This window comes from Anser cygnoides, chromosome Z (genome assembly GCF_040182565.1).
Source record: "Anser cygnoides isolate HZ-2024a breed goose chromosome Z, Taihu_goose_T2T_genome, whole genome shotgun sequence".
NCBI lineage: Eukaryota > Metazoa > Chordata > Aves > Anseriformes > Anatidae > Anser > Anser cygnoides.
Genome location: NC_089912.1, coordinates 18,381,591 through 18,389,854, shown reverse-complemented (window position 1 = coordinate 18,389,854; position 8,264 = coordinate 18,381,591).

Here is an 8,264-nt window from a genome sequence, read left to right as displayed (position 1 = left end):
TTTGCCTGACACCGCTAATGACTTTCCTGCCTCCCATAACTCCCGTCTGGAGCACTTTGAGTCTTAAGGTTGCCCAAAGGTGAGGGACTGCTGCTGCAACAAAGTGCTATCAGCATGTGAATGGATGGCAGAAACTGGTGAGGAGAGCTGATTGTCTTACCAGAACACATGCTACAAAAGATAGCAATAAAACTTCCCCTGTGTGCATCACAGAAGTTGCAACAATACTTTTAACAGCAATGTGTGCTCTTCAGTGGGCACACTGAACACATGCCAGTGAGGCTGTACTGTCTGGACTGGGGTAACGAGTCCAGCTTTGTTTCAGCTTGTGGTCCAGGCTGATCACAGCTGCTCATTCCCAGGACAGACCCCTTCCACTCTCTCAGGCTGCCCCAAAGTCACAAACACAGTCTCAATCTCCCTCTTTGAACAACTGAAAGGATCCTCCGTGCGAGCAAATTCACATTTGAGAGATAGTACACAAAGATGTAGGTTCGTCCCGATCAGGGACATGCATGGATGGGTCATGAGGGGAAGATGTTTACAGTGCTCTGGTGACATCTGTCTCACAGCCATCAGGGAACACTTGTACCAGAGGCAATGTCTGCCCTGCGTAGACTAACCAGCTGTGTTTGAGGATTGACTTCCAGTTTGGAAGGGTTAGCAAATGGTAAATGGTCCTTACCTGAAAAACACCAGAGATTAGCAGTCAGGTCCTTGGCAGTTATCTTCCCATGTCTGGACAGCTGTTACTCCTGGGGGAGAAAATGCTCGCCTTTCCTCAAAACAGTCATCTGTTTCTGGAGGTGAGAAATTACAGCGAAGCTCTGCATTGAAAATTGACTGCAAATGCAGCACCTTCTCACATAGCCACCCTGCTCACTCTGTGAATTGTCACATCTGCTGACTTCAGGTGACCGAAATAGATTCTTACTACCTTTTACTTGTTAGCCTCATAAAACCAGCACCACTGAGAGAGGAAAACAAAACAAAACAACAACAAAAAAAAGACAAACAAAAAGAGCATTAACAAAAGTGGAATGTTTTCCTCATTTCATCAGCTTTCACAACATTTTCTTTACCAGGGACAATGCAAGGACAATGAGAAATCACGTACAGATCCCAAGTGATTATGAAACACAATAAATAGGGACTCATCGACTTAATTTTTTTTTTCCAAGGTTATTTTTCAGAGCTGAGCTGTACTCTAACGTATTATAAAATTACTTCCTGAAGATTGCATTTTTGCAGCAGCACAGGTATTTTTAGCATCCGAAGCAGACTCTGGAACCACCATCCGAAAAAAATGCAGTGAGGTACATGAAAACCATCACACCAGGTACTCCAGATGTTGCCTCTGCACTTGGGCTACCAAGGGATCTTTTCATTTTTGCAATCTGCTGGGGAATATCTCAAATAATTTTTAGTAGCATGGTTCCTTCCTACCATTCAGGAGTCTTGGATCAGACCTATATTGAAGGAAGAGAGCTATTTATGGAATAACAGATACCACCGCATCCAGCTTTCGATTCAGGGGCTTTCACACAACAGAGGAAGAAAAGAACTCCTGGGGAACTGAGGTACCAGAATGTCACTGTCGTTACACAGCAGTCTTAAGGCACCTTCTCCATCCATGTAGATGCTCTGGGTTCAGTGTACGTGCCCTGGCTGCAGAAACACTACACTCTGTTGCTTGTATTTGTGTGCTATAACAAGGGAAAAAGCAGGTAGGCAACAGAAGATAATTTTGTGCTGTGCAAAGAAGTATTGTGAAGAAAGCCCAGTGACCATATAAATCCCTGCCTGGTCAATTATGAAGCTACATCTCTATCTACCATTACTACCCAGAGGAGAGACATCCAGCTAGCTGGCAGTTTTGCTCCAGCACTAGTTGCAAGGCATGCCAATAGCCCTAATTACTGAAAACCTCATTGTGGTGCTGAAATCTGTGCTTTCTCTTCACCTTCAGGGACAGCCAGGGATACTGATTTGAAGCCAGAACCTTCATCCTCATGGAAACATGTGCCATTGAAGGAAACCAGATTACTCAGTCAGCCCCCTGATTAATATGGGTCTAAGATAGGTCCCCTCCAGCTCCTCAAATGCCCACAACTCAAACTTCAGATGCTAGTCATCAAAAGGCCTAAAAACTGTCACTAAAACCATTACAGCTTTTTTTTCCAGACTCATGACCTAGGGGAAATTACTTCCAAATCCCCAAACTAGGAATCAGCATAGCTGCTGCTGGCACCAGGGCTGAACCAGCACAGCAGAATAAGCTGAGCTGGCTCCTGCTCCCAGCCCTGTGTCAGGCCTTGTGCTTGATGAAGCTGACTGCAGTCCACTGCCAGCAAGCTTCCCTGTGGTGCCCTGAGGTACTTGGTGGGGAGGGTGAAAGAGAAACGAATCATCCTCTCACTGCTGCTTTGCCCTCTCCTGGCTGCGCACCTTGAAAGCAGAGAGAAAGGAGGCAGATGATGAAACGAGCCCTGATGAACCCTGATGAACTGATATCCTCATATGCACCCCAGCACCTCTGTGGGGTGCTCCACCTGCACAGGCCTCAGGGAGGGCTCCCCCTGCCCCCTTTCCAGTGGAAAAGCAACCAGTGACTTCCAGTAAATCCATTCAGTGAGTTGTATTTCCACAGTACTGCCAGCAGTGTGACATGTCCCCTGCCCACGTTCCAGGTCAGAGGGTCTGAGAAGTGGTCCATGGCCTCCCAAGGACACTTATGTATTTGCTAGACATGACCAGCAACCAGCTGAGCTCCTGCAGAACAAACCACTGTTCCGGATGTTGCAGACTGAACACCAAACCACAGCCACTGATGCTGACACCTAGTTTTTGAGATTTGGAGAGAACTGTTTCCAAAGTGTTCCTTTTCCTCAACATACTGTGGACTTATTCAAGGGCATTTGAAATAAAACTCTGCATGGACAGAATTTTCACTGGGAAGCTTTACTGTTTTTTTGACTGCTTTACAAAGAGTCAGGTTCTCTGTGATGTTTGTGAATTCATTTATATATTTTTTTTTAGGATAATGAAGGTCATATCGTTGGGAGAGCACTCATTCTGCTCTTCTTTCATCCTCATGCAGAGGCAGGCGGGAGAGGTAAGGTGCAGAACTGACAGAAACTGGAGAAAGATAGCACTGAAGCAGTGCTGGAGCAATAACATGGTGAAAGGTGTGAGGGCTAGTTTGTCGGTTTGTACAGGTCAATGTCAGTGAAACAGTGTGAGCTGCATTAGCTGGGGAGTGGACCCTTTGACTACAGAGCTCTCCCAGCCCGCGGCTGCCAGAGGACAAAAGAGCAGACTGGTTATATACCCTCCTGGATGACTGTTTCCAAATATTTCCAAACAATTTTAATGTTCCTTTCTCGCTTGTCAGGGTTACATTTCCTCGGATAGGCTTTCTATAATAGGTTTCTAACATCCTTTCGCATATCCTCAAAATGGCTCGTAACGTTACAGATAGCTCTAATTTTGCATAGTTTAAAACAGTCATAAGTACAGAGCTGTTATATCCTGCGCATCTTGCCTTAAGGCACAACGTAAATGAAAGTGGAGCTAAGAATAGGGCCTCGTGTCTCAGCTGAGGGGAGAAGCGTGTGCCTGCCTACATAAAGAGAAGTAGGTTATGTTTGGAATAGCAAGATACTTTTTTTTTTTTTTCCTTCAGAAGAAAAAAAATGGAGTGTCAAAAGTATGAACTTAAGCAGAGATGATCTATTCTCCCTGTCTCATTCCTGAACAGGTAAACTATAGATGTATATATACAAAAAACAGACAGACATAAAATTCCCAAAGGAAAATCTTGTCTTGTTTAAGACATAATGAATTCATTCTTCAGAGACCATGGAGTCTGACTGTTTTTAAGCTCTGTAATGTCAGTCGAATAATTATCTCACAAAATGTGTTTGTGTAGGTGAGGTCCCTCTGGTTTGGTTGCTTTCCTGCTATGAAATAGAAAGCTGCTAACCCCTTGAAAAAATACAGGGGAGTCAGAAAACATCAAGTTTGCATAAACACCGCTTTCCACTTGTATTCTTCTTTTAAGTATTAGTGATAAAACAACCTAGAAATAATGCCTCTGTGTGACACAGGCTTCTCTCCCAGTTGTATTTCCAGATGACCAGAGTGAAACATTAAAAGAAAGAAAATTAAACATGCTGCCAAACAGCTGAGTGTTAAATATGTCATTAACTGGAAATCTTATGCTGAAGTGAAATGCCCACATTTTTTCAGAAAAACACCCCAATCAAACACTTTTATTTTATTTTATTTTAAAGTTAATTAAAAATTGAGTATTAATTCAGTTGCAGAGTTGCTATGTCATTAACTTGATTAGATATTTTCAGATGTAGAATATTTTATATTTGGGAGATAAAATCTGGCAGTGTGGCCAAGTGGATATGGAACTGGATTAAGAATTAATCTGCTAATTGGCTGGGCAATTGGGCAAAGAACATAATCCCTCTGCATGCTTCATTTTTCTTTGTCTTTAGTACAGAGTTTTTGTGCTTTCGACTTTCACAAAGTGCTTTGATATACACAGATAAAAGGTTTATATTAGCTATTATAGATGAATACTGAAATGCCATAAAAGCATTGCTTAATGAAATATTGATTTAAAAAATATCAAGTGGGACTGGCTCCCTGCCTTAGATATTGAGGAAACGCCGATGAACCAGGGGTACCACATCAGTCTCCTCGGAGAGGACTCGCCACTCCTAAAGATGTGGCAGACAGCAGCAGCGATATGGCTTTGCTCAGCCGAAAAGCCAAGCCTAAATGGCCATTGAAGGGTCACCCATGGGCGCCTGAGCTTATGGGAAGATCCCCCGTGACTTACTTCGGTGTCTTTGGGCTGGGCTTTTTAAGTGGAAATGAAGGTAAAGATGAAATGTCACCCCTTGCAAAATGCTTCCAATCTCATGCTCCGCCTCTTTCAGCAGAAAGCGGTCTGGACCCAGGCGGGTGGTGGTAGCCTTTAAAGGTTAGTAGCAAAGCAGGCTGTGTGGATCAGAGGGACCACGGATGAGAGGAGGCAGCAAGGGTTTCTGCTAACTAAATTAGGGAATCAACAGAAAGCCGTTGGAGCTTACATTTGCAGAGACATTTACAAGATCCCACAAACACCTACAGCTTAATGCACGGTTGGTATTTTAGGTGACAGTGGTATGCTGAAGCTTTCAGATAGCACAGTAAGAAAGTTTCTTAACTGTAAGGGCAATCTGACAATAGCCTTGTAATTGATACTGTATCATAAGAAGTGCTTAAAAATAGGTTGGAAAGCTATCTAGGGGATCTGGGAGGTGGCAAACCATGTGTGTATGATACAATGGGTTAAACTAAGTAACGCAGCCTTTCTGCCCTCACAGTTATGAAACATGATGCCTTTCCTTTTATATCCGTATATTTTGTTATTACATTTTTCTCTTGCTGTTACGCATTTTTCCAAACGCACTTTTTCTTTCCTCTTTCTTTATGCCATTCTGTGTACCAGATGGCACCAACATAAAACTGACCACAACTGTGTTTCCCAAAGCTACCGTAAACGCTGCCGAAAAGTTTCCCATTCTAACTCAGCTTGGCTTCACAGCCAGGAAATCATCGGGAAGAGTGGCAAGGGACAAGCAGAGCTGACTCAGGTCTTAAGCCCTAACGCTGCGTCTGCCAGCATGTCACAGGTCACAAAGCCAGAGAGCCTCACTGTATTGCTCATCCATCAGAACAACAGTGACATGCAAAACTGTGCTCTCACCTTTCCTCTTTTTCTAACCTGGTGCTGAAGCCCCCCCAGACCTGCAGTTTCTGAAAGGAAATCTTGCTGCGAAGAGGTCTGTGGCACAGCACAGCCGTGGGCATTCGCACCGTGCTGGAGCTGCAGACCAGCCCCTGGGAACCACAGCAAGATTAGGGCTTCAGCAAGCCCAGCAGAGCTCTGACAATCCCCCGACTAGACTCCAGTGCAGCCAGGCATTTTATCACAGGTGTGGTTTTAAGCATGTCAGTAATTTCACTGAAATCTTCAGGGCTATTCACATCTCTCTGTTTAGGCATTTCCTGTAAGTACTTTGCTGAATCTGTCCCTGGGAGCTTATTGACTTTTTTTTTTTTTTTAACTGTGTTTAGACTGCTCACCCCACACAACAGTTTGCCAAAGTCTAATTAACAACCCCACCACCACTTACGTGACCCAGAAGCACAGTTTAAAGCACAGATGGAAGCAGAGACAGATCAAGTACATAAAGATAAAAGCTCCCAAAGGATGAAAGTCAGATAACCTTGTATCAAATGCTTATGCCATGAGTAGCCCGATTGGCTTCCATGAGACTCTTGGAGGAGCAAGGTGATATTAGTGGGAATCGGGGTATTGGAGTTTAGCACTTAGCAGCAAAGAGCACAGCAAGATGTGAAAACACAAAATGAGGAAAACAGTAAGCAAGCAGCGAAAGTCTGGCACAGCCCAAACTACAGAGCCCACCTGTGACAGATTTAACAGAAGCCCATAGAAAAGCAGCATGACTGAGCTCATAACCTCCTGCACCGGGGAACACATGCCCTGTGCTCAGCCTTCTGCATCCTCCGTGCATGGTACATTAAGAGGAGCAATTCAGTACAGCAGAAATAATAAAAGAAAGAAAAAAAAACACACCACCAACAACAAAAAAAAACATATACTGCTTTATGGCCGGGGGGGGGGGTGGGGAAATCTTTCATCCATCTAATCTGCAGCAAGGCATTTCTGGCTTTTTGTTAGTGTCAGTGAGAGAACTGCTAGCTCAGAACAGCCCAAGGTGCACTAATTCATGTTCCTCTACCCTTTTGGGACACCCCGCATCGAGTACAAGAGCCGCTGTTAAAAGGAAATTAAGCCCAGCAAAGAGGAATGTAGGGTTCAATTTTGCCTTTCCTCCTGGGAGCAGGAGTAAAGCTGTCTGTACCCACAACTGCTCTGTGCCAGCAGTTTTTCTAGGTTAGCCAGGTCTGTGATCCCACAAGAGCAGACAATACAGTGGCATAAATCAAAAACACCTCCACAGAAATCATTTAAAGGGATGATCTAAAAATAGACCGAGCTCTCACCCAGGACTTCAGTTTTGCCAGTGATAGTGGCTTTGATGTGCCTTCTTCAGGCACTGTGCTAAATTCATACAGTCATCTCATTTTAGAGAGTGGGAAAATTAATCCTTATTTTAGCACCGTCACTTCAGAGAACGTACACCAAGGAGGAATCAGCCCATTAAAATAGACTTGAACTCAAGTCAGAGAGGTGAAAGTCTAATGCTTTATGAGTATCCATTAAGTACCTAGTAAAAATGCAGAGCATTCCAGATTTTATCCGTCTGATTTTATAGATACCTAAGTAATGGAGACAAATCTGAAAGCTGTATCTATTAAACTCTTCATATAAAAACAAAAGCTGGGAATCAGCAAAAAGCTGAAAAGTGTGAAAAGTTTCACTTCACTTCCTTTTTTTTTCCCCACTGTATCTTCTCTCCCACTATCACTTCAGTGATTCAAATTCTACTCCACCATCTGTTCTGAAAAGAAACAAATGGAGTGCGTCTAATTTCTGGAAATTCTGAAATAACCTGGGTAATCCGGTTCCAGCAAGGAATCTGAGTACAAGTCGACTTTCAGACCTTCATATTATACAAGAAAATGCACCTGAGACTGGGTCAAAAGAATACTTACAGAACAGAATGCAAACACAGCAACAAAGACAGACAAAAAAATGTATTTACCCCTTCATTGCATTCTTCCACCTAACCTGCCCATTACCTCAAGTGACAGAGTAGTGTCTCATTTAAGTTGCCACTCCACGTAACAAAACCAAAGGACATTCATAGCAAAGTTACCCATGAAATTTCCCCTAAAGCTTTGGATTAAAACCTACTAACTGACTATCAAATCTGTAATCTAATTTAGCAGACTTGAAACCATGTTTTTAACCTTGTCAGCTGCCCATGACTTATACAGCATGAAGAGCATCCCTTCCCCTTGATGGCCAAGGCAGCTGTACATCATCTTTTCACTGTGATGTGTGAAGGAGATGACAGATGAGCCTCCTCCGTGTTCCTGTTCAGTGCTGAGGGATGCAATATTAATGACAATGCACATCAGCCTCTTTCCAGGAAAAATTGTAGGTTTGGAGTTTTTGATTTCTTTTTTTAATAGACTGAAGAAAAACTGCATTTAAGAAGAATTCAGGCACTTTTTCATTTCCATTCCTAACTTAGCTTCTGTCTTCA